At 47.0% G+C, this 14,541-nt stretch overlaps 1 protein-coding gene and 1 long non-coding RNA gene across 5 annotated transcripts in view; one reads left to right on the forward strand and one right to left on the reverse strand.

Moving 5' to 3' along the window:
• LOC142415024 (uncharacterized) overlaps window positions 1-9,155 on the forward strand; it is a 33,998-nt gene extending 24,843 nt beyond the window's left edge. Inside the window, exons 3-4 of the long non-coding RNA XR_012777273.1 lie at window positions 456-1,892; window positions 3,145-9,155. This is a non-coding gene — a long non-coding RNA (uncharacterized LOC142415024). The remainder of the gene's footprint in view (window positions 1-455; window positions 1,893-3,144) is intronic.
• The window catches only part of IL13RA2 (interleukin 13 receptor subunit alpha 2), a 31,869-nt gene that overhangs the window by 15,926 nt on the left and 1,402 nt on the right, over window positions 1-14,541 (reverse strand). The window lies entirely within an intron of this gene.

The raw sequence follows: 14,541 nt of genomic DNA on the forward strand, positions 1-14,541 counted from the left end.
TGTAACTTTTGGGGATGGCAACACACGGATGACTTTGGCTTCATTTGAAATAGTTTCTGGTTAGCTAAGCACATTCTCTGAAGGCACGTCAGCCTGTACTTCAGTCACCAAGCCGTCTGCTGCACGTCTTCTGTGGAAAGAATGACACAGCAAAGCGACTGACCCGCCTGCCTCGGACCAATGACATTTTCATTAAAAAAAAAAAAAACACACCCCAAAATAGAATGCCTGAGCCTTGCCGTATCCAATAAACAGACATGTCTTATGCAGCTGTCACTAGTGCTTTTGGCTTTCCTGTTTCAGGATTTGGTGACTAAAAAGAAGAAAAAATGCAGAGAGAGAATTTCCTTTCTAATTCACCCTCCAACAAAACAAAAACGGTAGGAATGCTTGTGAGAAGTCTTCTTAGTTGTCATGATACTTTTTGAAGGGGACAAATTTCTCTTCCTGAGCAGGTCTGCTGGAGGGAAGATGGGGACTGAGAGGGAGAGAGGAGCAGAGTTTCAAGGTGGGGCTTCTCCTTCCTCCAGATTTCATGCTGAAGGTGGGTAGGAATCGCTGCCTTCGGACACACCAGCTCAGCCTGCTTCCCTATGCCAAAAAGCACGTGGATTACAGGTAAAATGAATATAAGTTCTTCAATTTTTACAGGTATAGGTATAGATTAGATAGACATAGGGAGATAGATAGATAGATAACATATAGATTAGATATAGATATCAATCTTTCTGAAAGCTTGAGGACACTGCTTGAGCTCTGCCTGCGTAAGAACATGGTGACATCTACGTGAACACACAATGCGTCACTGAGCTCCTTTCAGATTACAAACTCGCTTTACATTGCCCATGCAGCCTTGGCTATAAAAGGTGGACTCCCAGGTCATACTCTGGCATGGCTGCTTACTCCTCAGCACCCACAGCTACAGTGCGACAATAGAAAATTGGGGGTCTGCTGAATGGCAGAGCTTCAAGTCAGAGGGACCTTGGGAAATCTGAGGGTTGGGGCCAACAAAACCCCCATCATTTGAAGAAGAAGTGGCTCAGGGGAGCCAGAGGAGATAGGTTGTGCTGGGAGGAGGCAGGGGAGTTTAAATTAACCAGAAATTCTAACTGATAACACATGGCAGCCATTAAAAATACACAACAATTTTAACAGCTAATTTTCAATTTAAATTAATATCAAATCTTCCCAAGTCCATCACTTAAGTATAAGCAATACCAGTAATTTCTCTGCTTCACTGTGAGATGAGAATGTATGAAGAAGTTCCAGTCAGAACAAAAGACCAGAATTACTTCTTAACATATCAAACATGACATAAAACTTGAGTCAGTACAAACCTGGCTGTATGTGTAAGTCTCTGCCTCGGAAAGGTCTCATGATTCAGTACAAGGATGCAATGATAAGGAAAGCTGGCTTACTGAGTTGGGAAAAGCAGCAGCTATAACTCACAGCTGGTGAGTAACATCATCCAAGGACTGTGCATGAATGTTAGTGGAGGAAGCTTTTTCCATTCCCAGTACAGTTAATTTTAACATATTCACATGGTTTCACAAGGCGAATAAAAATAAACAAAGACTTACTCAGAAAGATTTAAAACCAGCAAAGTGCTCTTACCTGGACCTTTAAGTGCATGCGAGTCCATCTGCCTCTGGAGTGCCGAGCTCCTCAGCAGCCTCACGGCTGCTCTGTTCAAAACTTTGCATTTCATAGAAATTTGGAGGTTTTTAAAGAGGCCTGTCTGTTCTCTTCAGGGATCAGATGCCACATTGCAGTGTTACGGCACTTGCCACACAATCAGAGTCTTTACTAAGCTAGCACCAGAGAGGACGTTGCTGGGATTTATGAGGTGTTTGTGTTAATTGTTGCTATAACTGTGCTCAAGCACGTCAAACGTATGTTTGAATTGTTTAAATGATTCATTAAGATGAAAACCAAATGGTGTAATCAGTGCAGGCTGTCTGCTGGAGGCTGCCTGAGCCCCTCGCGGCAGTGCACAGCTCTCCCTGGCATCTGGGAGCCACGGCCCCACGCAGTGCCTCAGCCCATGTGCCTCCGGCCAGTGGTCCCCCAAGAGCCAGCCCCAGTTTGACCCACCGCAGTGCCTCCCCCGGAGCTTGCTGCCTCTGGAGCCAATCCGGCCGCTCCTGCCTCTCAGGGCTCTGCAGGAAATATATAAAATTATCCATCCCCTCGCTCCTCTCCTGTGGGCTAGGCACATCAGTGCAGCTGCTCAACGTGACCCTTGTATAGCTTTGCCTGTCATCATTTACTTCATCCTTCCTTCCCTGCATCACCCTGCGAGCCCTCCCTCACCCCCAGTCTGGAGCACCCTTTGCAAGGAGTGGGTGCTTCAAGCACACCTTGCTGAAAAAACATCTCATGATTCCTGTTGCTGTGCTAAAGGCTCAGCCAGGGTCATGACCAGTAATACAAGGGTGGGTCATCTCCATGTTGCCTTGCATGAGTCGGAGGAAGTTGGTTGCAGCAACTCCCCTCCAGGAGCGAAAATAAAGGATGTTTCAGAAAGAGTGGAGCTGTGGTGAGCGTGCCCCAACAAGCAACGGGCTGTGGCTGAGGCTGGATCTTCCCATGGCCAAATTTAGGCACATTGAGGAACAGTTCATAGTAAGAACATGAGAAACAGCATCAGGAACCGAAGAAGTGCTTCTCATTAGGAAGAACACTGCCCTCCAAGCACCTGTACAAGACTTACTGTATTGCTGTTTGAATTGATGCCCAAACGAATGCATTATTGCTTCCCTGTTGGAGTTAATGGGAATGTTTTGGAGCAGCAAAGGCAGGATCAGGCCCCTTTCCACCTTCCAGTTATCCTCTCCCTTTCACTGTGCGTACACGGGTAGACGTGCAGTTGGGCAGGGCAGCACGGCCCGCGCAGACCTGGGGGAGGCACAGTCACTTCTAAGGTGTGAAGCCGTTCCCATCACGTCGTAGCTATTTGGTTCTGGCTCCAATAAGATGCTGTGAAGGCAGGTGCCAATGGAAAGAGCACGATCATCCTTTACACTTTTGAACTTTTTGAATTTTCAAGGCAGTTGCAAGCAAAATTTCAGAACCTTTTTAGCTTTTGCTATGCTAAAGATAAAAAGTGATCCCATACATCTGGTTATAACAACTACCTCCCAGAACAGACACCAATGGCTGTGCGCTGGGTGAGACCCCCAACTTTGAAAAGAGAGATGAGATCGAGGAAGAGCACTCGGACTATGAAGACCGGTTAGTCCTGTTGGGTGCCAAGGGGAGCTCTGAAGTGGGGAACCAGGAAGCCCATGACCCACCACTGTCCTGATCTGTGGTGGCATTTGGTTGGCATGTGGTGGCATCCCCAGAAGGCCATGGGGGCTTTGCCTGCGGTGGGAGATGACTGAACAGGTGAACAACCCCTTGCTTTTCATCTTTCCAAAGGAAAAAGCAGCAGAAATGGGTAGTACAAACCCATTGCCTTGAGAGCTCTGTGAATTTTGGGGGTGAAGGGGTTATTGCGTGAGTTCTCCCTTCACTACAGTTGCACAGAGCTAGCTGTTTCCTTCTTACTTTCTGCAAAGGAAAGGGAAAAAAGTCCCTTACTGCTGGTAAATGTATGGCCCTGCTTTCAGAGTTATGCAAGATTAGGATTTAACGTTCATGTATTTTCATTGTGTAAGCTACTTAAGAAGAAAAGGTCACACTGGACAGATCATCTGAAACAGATGAGAAACATTTGCCAGTAGGGTGAATGCCAGTTCCCGAGTGCTAGAACTGGGTCAGTTCCTGAGAAAATTAGGTTGGAAAAAAGCATAGTTGGGATTTGCAACAATAGGTCTCCACGACACAGCCAGCAGCGCTGGAGCACGCGGGGAGGAGCAGCGAGTGCAGCTCCATGCTGAAAAGCGCCTGCCTGTCCAGCCTCCTCCCACCACCCTGCTGCCCAAACCAGCTCCCTTTGCAAACTACAGATGCTTTTCTTTTTCTCTCCTTGCACCATTGTGCTGGTACCTGATGCCTGTGCTGTATTCCTCCCCCTGCCAGTGTTCATGCAAAACCCACGCTGGTCCTGGAGGAGGAGGTCAGCTGAGGGCAAGTTGGGGATGATCCGTGCCCTGTTCCAGTGATGCTGAGTGGGAGCACTGCCCGTGGGTGGGAGAGAGCGAGCCGTGGCTCAGGGCACACCTCTGCAAAGGCCACACGCTCAGACCTTGGCTTGTACTGACCTTACCAGCTGCAGCCGTCAGCAATGCCCTAGCAAGCTGTGGGAAACACAGGGCAAATCCCTGCACGTGCTGGGCCAGAGCCTCATGGCCTTGAGCTTGGAGCAGGGACAAGGATACAATTTGCTTCTTACTAACTATTCCACAAATGGCATTAAGTTGCAAAAAAACCCTCCTACGTAAGGTGATAACAAACTCATGGAAGAAGGGGGTAATAAAAGTATACCTGCTCTGGCTCACCAGCAAGTCCTGCACGCAACTGGGAGGGTGCCCTGACAAACCCCTGTGCACTGAGCTGTCCCCGAGCACCGCGGCTGGTATAGCTGCTGGCTGGGCTCAGCCACCCGCTGCTGTGCCCTGCACCCACCTTTCCTTGGAGCCCCATGGTATCGGCAGCAAGACACCCCTGAGCCCAACAACAGGCAAAGCCACAGGGTTTTTTTTCCTGCTTGCATGGCTGCCTTCCCCGTTGCAACTGTATTTGGAAGCACCACTGACTTGTCCAGTTTGCTGACAAATAAGATTTTTTTGGAGGATTTGCCAGCTGAGTGAATGACTCCTGGTGTCACTATGCACTCATGAACATCTCGCAGGAGCTTCCTCCTCCTGCAGGAGCCTGGCCAGGTCCTAGAGCCTCACAGCTGCTCTACAGGGGCAAGATTAATAAAAGAGCTAAAGTCAGGGAAGGCAAACTTGTGAAGGTGCCTCCAGGCTGAAAGATTTCAAAGAGCAGAGAAGCCCCTGGGCTGGGTCCTTGGCCTCTGACAGATATGCTGAGCAGGTGCATGTGGACATTAGAAAGTACTTCTGTAAAAATCCACTTTTGTTTGAGGAAATAAAGGACGAGCAGCATCATTGCTGAAATGTCTCATTGCAAATGGCAAAGCAGTTGACAAAGATCATTACTGGAGCTAAGTCCAAAAAATGGGCCAAATCCTTTTTGGTTAAAATGTATTTGATACATTCGTCCTAGTTGTGCTAGATTGGTTCAGTCAAGCAGTCCGTTGCCTTCCTACATTAAAATATTGGGATCTGATAGTTCGGAATAAAAGCTTTCAATTTTGCAGTTCAGCTCCATGTTTAGAAGTAGCTTCCTATTCGACAAAATAAAAAATAAAAGGCTCCAGCTATGAACAGACCATTTGGTATCGAACAGCATGTTTCATTTGATCCAAAGGGATGGTTTTGAAATTGCCAGTGGCATGAAAAATCAATGACTTGTAAAAGCCTCTTAATGGCCTCACGTTTCAGGGAAGCCAGTCTCTCTTATACAACTTGCATTAAACAAGCTCTTTCCAAGGCGCCAGAATAAGAGACTCAGCAATTCCAAACAAACCTGTGGTCTCCAGCACAGTGTTATGAATTGCACTGAAAAAGAGATGTCACCTCGAGGAGACGTGCTAGGAAGAGGAGCATGGGGCAGTGGTGACAGACCGATAGTTGCAAGAAAAGTCCCTTCTTTGCATTAATAAATTAAACTCTTATGGCTTAATAGGACTTCAGGAAATGATGGAAGGAATCCAGACTCTCTAGCAATGCCCAGTGTCAATATTTATTCTTGTGGAGACCTCAATTTTTCCTATTTCTTTGCTGATGACTACTGTTAGGGACTCATCCTGGGTAGATGGCATCTCAAAGGGACAGCAGTTGTTTGACTGTGCCTGTATCATGTAAGCTAACAAGGTGGCTGCTGGGGAGCTGGCACCACTGAAATCTTTGCTTTCTGTAATCAATTCTGTTCTCAGAAAGGTCCATCCAGCCGAGAGCCAGACGTCACGCACTTGCTCTGCCTTTCAGCTTACTCCGCCACAGGTTCCCCACTGTGTAGAGGCACCCCTTACTCATCGCGATCATCTCGGTTTCCTGTAATTACTGATGAAACAGTGTCTGTGCAGAGAATGTCTCTGCACACCTTGACCAAAGCATCCACAACCTGCAGGTGTCTTCATATCGCACTGGGTCATCGTCTTCTGCTCCTCAAGCAACTTCTTCCACAACCTGTGCATGTCCTTTGCCCACACATGGACTTCCTCTGACTCTCCCTCCCATGCAGCTGGGCTTGGGCTGGGGGTTTAGCAGAGCCCATGAGAATAATTTCATTCTTATTGAATGGCAGCTTTTAATAAACAACTCGGTGACTAGGTTCTATGCTGGCACACCAGTGCACATAAAATTTTTGCAGGAAAAAAATACAAGGCAGGCTGAGGCATTAGACAGCATTGACTAATATGCATAGCTGTGTCTGGGAACCAGCCTGCGGCAAAGATGGGCTCTAGGGGCTGAGGACGCACAGGGAGGCCTGCGGGGATGCTGAGGACTGGCGAGCTAGAAGGGCATCAGGAGCACAGCCTGGCATGCCGGAGACCAAATTCCGCCGCTAAATGCACCAGGGCATTACAGGAAGAACTGAAATGAAGACACAAAGCTGACAGAGCAACAACTGCTAATAAATGGGCCATGAATGCATCCAGACAGAAATGCAGAAGCAGCTAAAAATTATCTCCAGGACAGAAAGGCTCTGACATAGCTCCCAGCAGGAGTGGCAGGGGGGAGCAAAGAGCCGCCCTACGTATGCGTGCAGACAGAGCTCTGCAATATGGCTGCACTTGGCAGGCCTGGCTGGTTGCAACTGGGTCCTGTGGCTACGGCAGGCTCTGCCAGGGGACGCAGGGTTTACAGGGAAGATCTGTGCATCCCTAGTCTGCAGGAAGGTGCCATTTCTCCTGTTCCTCTTGTTCCCCCCTGTCTTCAGACTTGGACCTGTGCTGCCCAGAGGCGGTGGGAGCTGCTGGCCCTGAGCTGGGAAGCCCAGGGCTGCTCCAGGACCGCTTTCTGCGCCTCAGGCACGCACAGACAGAAGTAACACCTCATACCCATCAGATTGAGCGGTGAGTCTGTCTGGAGCAGGGAACTGAAAATGTCCGAAGTAAATTGCTCCCATCCACACTATCCTCCCCTGCCTGTCCCACAGGTCAGGCAGAAGCTGACCGCAGCCTCCTGGGCACCAGACTGTGACCATGTAGTTGCTTATTAAGAGTTACAAAACAACCTCCATTTGCTTCCTCCCACCAAACCCATCAGCTCCCACAGGTGGATACGTGGGTCCCCCAGCCAGCCCAGAGTCTGTCTTAGGAAAGACCAGTCTTCCCACTATGTGGCTTTGAGCCCGGCTACAAAAATGAGTTTACCTGGAATGGCACAGGTCTTAAATTTTTGTGCCGTCCTGAACCCAGCTTGAGCTGTGGTTACTGGAGCAAGCAGAGCAAGCTCCCAGGCTGGCTGCCGACGTGCAGTTGAAAACCTGAGAGTACAGCACTGTGCTGAGAGCCTGGTGCATTTCAATAAAAGCAACTTTGTCACCAGAGCAACATGACAGTCAGCTATTGAAAGCCAGGCTTTCAATAGCTACTTCAGTGCTAAATACTAGGGGGAAAAAAAAGTCTCACCCTGCCGCGTCCTCAGGGCTCTCCTGCGGGGATGGATGAGCCCTTCCAGGGCCACGCTCAGCTTTTCGGCTGTGATGAATGCCTAAGTCTCAGCCCAGCCTCCCTCCAGCAGGATACTGCTGGCAGGTATCGCACCAGCACCCTGCTCCCCACTGGCCACCTGCCCCGCCTTGTGCCGAATTTTTTCCCAGCAGCATTTGCCCCCAGAAGTAGATTTGTGTTCTGCCTGTGGGTTTTAATCTTCCTAATATAACACACCAGGTTTCACAGGACAGTGGTAATTACTTCCAATCTTGTTTTCAGGTTGCTCCAGAATTAAATAGACAAATAAAAGATCTAAAAAGTTGTATGAAAGCAGAAACATTTCCCATGAAGTACTCCCACAGTAACTGGGAAAACAAGCCTGGCAGCAGTGCAGCCCACTGCAGATTGGCCCTGAGAGCACGGATGGGGATGGAGATGGGATAGGTAAAGCAGCGTGCCAGATGTGCAGAGACCAGCTGCCTCTGCCAGCACCAGCAGAGACAGCAAAAGGAGCCAGTGCTCCATCTCAGCTTTCAGGTCATCTTAAAATAAGAAAAACCTAGTGGCTTTTGCCTCTCTGCATCATTTTTTAAAACTGAATTTTCCTCCGCAACCCTCCGAGCCCTTGGGACAAGCAAAATAAGTTTCCTTTTCCTTCTCCTTTAAACTCCATCCAATGTCTCGTACTGGAGAGCTCACAGAGATGTTGGCAGAGGTCCTTCTGGCATGATCACTGCAGTGGGAGTAATAAGTGTAAGAGACAGATGTTCTGTACAGCTGAATGCCCTGACCTGGGGTGCCAGGGGATCTGGCAATTCCCGCTCACTTCATCTTTGCCTCCTGCCTTCGTCTCCAGTGGGGATGCAGCGCTGCAGCACTGCCCCTGCCCTGGCCAGGGCAGGATCTGCCAGGGGCTGAGCAGCTGCCACCCCCTCAGTCACTGCTGGGTCCCCAGCACACACAGGGCAGGTACATCCTGCAGGGAGCCCAGGATGGCCAAGCAGCCCCGGGAGGCTAGCCAGGAGAAGTGGTCCTTCCCCCATAACAATGCGGCTGGTGAGATCTGGAGGTGCTTTGCAGTCAGACCCTGATCCTGCCTCTGCTGCCATGAGCAGGATCTAGCAGCCAGATCCAGAGGGATGACTAACAGGTTCAGTGCATGAGTAGGGCAGCTGGCAAATGCAGGAGACAGGGCAAAGTCCAGATCATTATCACAGACCGGTCCTTGAACCTTGATCTGCAACCCCAGGGATATAAAATAGCATTTGCCCTGGGGGCAGGTGGTTTTCCTGGAGCTCGCCTATGGAGGGGATGGCAGTGCTGGCCTGCTCTCCCATGCCTTCTACATCCTGTACGGTGGCCAGGGCTCACCAACGTAAACAGCAGCCCAAGCCTTTATGTCTCACGTAAACATCTTACTGGTGTTGAAAGGTGCTTCATTAAATATTAAATGTTTTATTAAAGGATAAAGTTTGGCCTGATGGTGAACAAACCGAAAAGAAATTCTTTTTTTTTGGTTGTTTTTTTTTTGTTGTGTTTGTTTTTTTTAAAAGACACTGCAAAAATGCCGAATGTCTGTTTCAGATGCAAATCATTTGACACCTCCCCCAAAAGAGCAAGCATTAACCCAGAATACAGAGAGCCCCTCAACAACATCTGCTGACAGCTGTTATCAGTCAGTGCTGATTTAGGACAAGCCTGAATACTGTTAATTATATTAAAAGTTATGTAAATCTTCCCATAAGAGGAAGAATATGAGAGGACACTTAAGTTAGGAATGACCACAGGAAGGATTTCAGAACAGCCAGAACGTGGCGTGCAAGGGATGGGACACAATCAGTTCAAGCAACAGTGGTGCAAACACACACAAAAATAAAGTATAAACATGCCTGTCTGAAAATCTGCAATTCAAGCATCACCTCGAACTCTGAGCAGATGCAACCAAAGTTATTTCAAGAACACAAACATCAGTACCACTAAAAAAGAAAGAAGCACTGGAAAACTCTTTCAAATTTATATAGAAATGCTGGTATGCTTAAATCTGTATTCTGCATACACCTGAACAGCTATGTTGAGTTTCAAGAACACACACAAAATAAAATCGTAATATAAAGCAGACAAATTCTCCCATCCCCCATTTGACTAAGTGCAGCAGAGAGCGAGTTCTGACATTTAATGCTGATCGCATAGTTACGGCTTACCATAACACGTCGGGATTTTCCTTTGAGCCAGGTAATGCACAAGACGAAAATATTTACTAGCTCTAAAAAAAGAAAACTGGAACAGCAAAATGGAAGAAAAAGTCCTGCATATGTTCCTGTTTCTAGAGAGCAAGTTTCAAGCAGCTACATCTGAACAGCCAGCCTGAAAGTGTTTTGTGTATAGGTTGCACATGAAGAAACAGGAAGGGAAGACAACCACTGCTCACTACCCACGGCAGGCATCTGGCTCAACATCACCTCCCAGATAGCAAAGTAAGCACATTACACACATGGGATATAGTAAACAGTCCCACACCAGCGTTTGAGGGATTTTCCTGCCATAAGATGCAATTTGATGAGAAAACCCTGGTTAATGTCAAGTGTTTTGTGGAAATACACTGGTTCCAGCTAACTTCTGACAGACTCCTACTTGGCTGCCTGTCAGCTCACAGCGAGGCTGCTGGTAACGCAGCGATCCCAGCGCCGGGACAGCGTCATGGGCAAACCCTGGGCAGCCAGGCAGCAAATGGCTCACTGTGGGCTCTGGTGTCTGACAAGACCTGAAGGTAACACTGCTCAGACATCTACAAAAGCACAGCGGATTTCCAAAGCCAGAGCCCTGGGTGGGCCATTCCCACACAAGTCTCCTCGTGATCCTTTTCAATAGGAGCTGTGTTGGGTTTGCCCTTTGGAGAAGCTCACAGAGCAGCATTTGCACCAGCCACAGCCTTTTACCTTGGGGTAAAAAAAAAAAAAAAAAAAAAAAAAAAAAAATCTAAGGAAATACATCATCTTTGACACAAATCTACAGTATTTCATTCATCATGGATAAAGGAGCACTAAATTGCCAGAGCCAAAAATCTGATGTCATGGAGAATGTGCAGTTAGCAGTCCACTGAAAAGATGAATCGAGGCACTACTGAAGAGCTATAAAGCAATGATTTATTGGTTCAGTGCTTGCAGAGACACTACTGCAAAGCCCTATAAGCAAACAAATGCCTGGGTGCTGAGCATGCAGAGTTCATAACACCCAACAAGCCACCTCTTCCAAGAACTCCTGCAACTGCAAGTCAAGTGTGTCCCAATGTCCGTGGTGTACCTGAATAAAGGCCCTACCCCTGTAGTGGCTGGATGCAGATTTGGGTCCCCAAGCACACAGCTGTCAGGTATCAGTGCCAGAACTCCCTCACGTGGAATTTCAGGTTACAGGGACACTGCAAGCCAGGGCTTTGGAAAGCCCTGCCCCCTCCAGCTCTCAGCAGGAGACCAGAGCATGGCACCTCGCCCTCACAAGTTGTTCTCACCCTGCCAGGTTGTGCAACAAATTCACAGTTTACTCTACATGAGGTAGATTATCACATTTGCTGTGATAAAGGTTATGCCCACATGCAAAGTGAGGAAAAATAGGAGAGAGCATGGTTCTTAATCAAAATGTTACAGTTCTCCTGCTGCATTTGTCACGCTCAGGCACTGTTAAAGGCACTGCCACCTCCCAAAATAAACTCAAACTGGGATAGCTTAATAGCCGATCAGTTACTAGTAGGAAAGAAGTAGCATTTGCCCCAGTTTCACCTTGCAGGCAGGGCTCAACCTGTTTAAAGACTGCTTGGACACATTGCACACAAAAATACTGGATAACACCTAACATCTTAAGTCTAATACTTGAGAAATACAGAACCCCTAAGGGTACAGGTGCTTGTAGGTGTGTAGGATTAAGCCCAAAGATCATCATGTTATTACCTGCTTTTCCCCTTTTCTTTCATTGGTGCTATGCTCTGTAGTTGGGGATTGCCCTACATTACTAAGAGTTGACTTTGTACATTTGAGTAACACTATAAAGATGTACAACAGGAAAAAATATTTCATCAGGCTTTGAGAGATATACTAATAAATCCTTCATCAACATGTTAATCAATTGCCATTTACAAGATGGATTTCAGCTGGTACAGGAAGATTTCTCTTAATAGAGGAAAGGAAATACTTAATTTAATGAAAGGACCTCAGTAGTTCCCCTGCTTTTGTAAAAGACATTCCTTAAACCTGTTGGTGCAGCAATCTGTACTTTTCTAAAAAATGAGTTACGCTCTCCTTAATTCCTCACAAGTTGACTGAGCAGTGACTTTACAATATACTTTTAATCCAACTATAACCCTGAATTTTAAGAGTTGCCTTCTGAAACATCTCTGTCTTGCACCAACTGCCTCTGCAGAAAGCCCCTGAGAACACGTTGTGGGAACAGAGGCACTCTCTAATGCTTTCTTAGTGAAGTCATACTTTCCACTAAGTCTCTCAAGACATGAAGTCCCTTGATCCATGCATTGGCTCAGCCCAAACCATTACATGATATGGCTCATTACAAACCAAACTATATTTAAATAAATAGGGCTTGAAGAAAACCCATGTATTGTCAGGAACAGGATAAGTAGGCAAAGTCTTCACAGACATTCAACCATTGAAATGGCCATGCCTTTACTACTCCAGGACATTGCCTTTAATTACAAAGGCTGGGATTGCAGGTAGCAATGGGCAGAGGTTATCACTGTCTCTGCTGGGCCAAGAGCTGACGGTTCAGTCTGGTTCCCACCCTGCCCGCCCTGCCTTGGGCAGAGGGGCGGTCATGGGAAAGGGAAGAGCACTTTGGCAATACCGGAATGGTTGTGTGTGTGCTGGAGGAGAGGAGAAGGGGCTGGAGCGAGAAGAGAGGGGGCTGCCCAGCACAACAGGGAGGTTGCTCCAGAGGAAGCAAATAAGCCACAGCTCACAAGGGAAACTGCCTTGGTTTATCTTCCAGCCCACAGCATCTGTCCCTCATTGGATCCCCATTTTATAGTCTGAGAATATCAAGTATAAAACAAATTTTCCCATACTTTTAGGGAAACTATCCCATACTTTCTGTCTGTGAATGTCTGGCACAGAAAACATTCATCAGAGGTCAGAAATTCCTCCCCACCAGGAAGGACTGCTCACAGAATACAAGTTAGCCACTGTCTTCTTCCTGCTGGGGGGGAGTGGGGGCAGAAAGCAAATAAATATGCTCTCCACCCTTAGTCACTTTTGACAGCCCAATTTCACATGCGTTATTTCGGTTTGAAATTTGTCTCCTACACTGTTTAAAAAATTTCTGGCCCGCAGCAGCACTTTTTGTGAGTGCTTTTGAAGGCACCACAACACATGAACTGTCCACTCAAAACTGTGAGCTTAATTGAACAGTGTGGTGTGGGGCAGGGCAAAAATGTCTTTGGATTCCTTCAGTCCATCAAAAAAAAAAAAAATCACAGCATGCCTGACAAATTAACCAGCAATAGAGATACAATTTTGTATCAATCCAGCTGTTCATTTTGGAAATGTCAGAGCATACTCACTTGTGAAAAAACATCCCACCCTCTGTTCTGCCAGCTGACAGGAGCGCCTGTGTGCTCCCCATCCATTTCCTTTAAAAAAAAAAAAAAAAAAAATCACTGGATGTGGTACAAACCACCCTCCACAGCTGTCTCAAGTCTGCTGGCCAGCCAGCTCTTCCTGAGGCACCATCCTCCGGAGCCCATGAGTCAGCAAGAAGGGCAGCACGCTGCAGATCTTGCAGAGCAGAAGGATGCTCACAGCTGCAGCACAGAGGCCTGCCAGCCTGAGCAAAGCAGAGACAATGCTGGAAGGGGCCTCAGAATATCATCTAGTCCAACCTCGTGGGCAGAGATGGTTCAAACACACTAACAGTCAGGCAACTGGTTTAAAATTTAAGCAAGACATGTTTTAGCCCTAGACCAAGCCCTAGACTTTGTTGAGGCGAGGGTTATAGAGGAGGCAGGTATGAAGCTCACCTAGTTTGGAGGGGGGGGTGAAGGGATGCCGAGACTGCAGCGACACTCGGTGACACTTCTGGAAGCTGATGGAGAACTGAAACCCCTTTAGGCAGCCCTGACCCCTACCCAGATGCATATTTTTAACTGCATGTCAGTTCCACTTCCTTTGCTTATCATAAGCTTGCAAGGGTAACAGCTTCAGTGGCATCAAGTAAAGGCATTTTGTGTAAACAAGCTGAAAAAGTGACAAATGGCAGAATGCTCTGTACTCCTGGAGATCAGAGTGCAGAAGCAGTCCTCTACTACTGACATAAAGGTGGTCCAATGTCTGTAGGCAGAACATAACCTGCGCTCAGAAGTGATCACATTAAAATTCAAGTTGCAATATTGTCAAACAGATGTGGTCCATCAGAAAGTTAAAAATACCTGCACGTGTTTACCAGTTTTGATGTTAAGAGTAACTTGTCAATTTAGACATGAATTTGTTTGCTGCTTTTTAAAAGACAACAATAAATTTAGGTTTAAAAGATTCCTATTTAGAGAAACTAAATTTAACCTTCAGTGCACAAGGCTTTCTTGGTTTATGTAAAAGTCCCAGTGAGAAAAAACAGCTGGGGGATAGGCTTCTTTCTCCATCTGTACCTGCGGGAACAGAACTGATAAATCTGCTGTGTTTTATAGATGCCTTCTAAGAACATTATGGCAACTCTGAGGTTGCTTTTAGTTAAAACAGACTTTCATGTTGTTTGTTGATATCTGAAAGGCCAAATAATCTAACCAAATGAAATGAAATCCCAATTTTGGGGCACATTAATCCTGAAAGCATCAAGTACATTTTCCTAAGTACAACAAGGTTAGTCATTTC

Source organism: Mycteria americana, chromosome 10 (genome assembly GCF_035582795.1).
Source record: "Mycteria americana isolate JAX WOST 10 ecotype Jacksonville Zoo and Gardens chromosome 10, USCA_MyAme_1.0, whole genome shotgun sequence".
NCBI classification, from domain to species: domain Eukaryota; kingdom Metazoa; phylum Chordata; class Aves; order Ciconiiformes; family Ciconiidae; genus Mycteria; species Mycteria americana.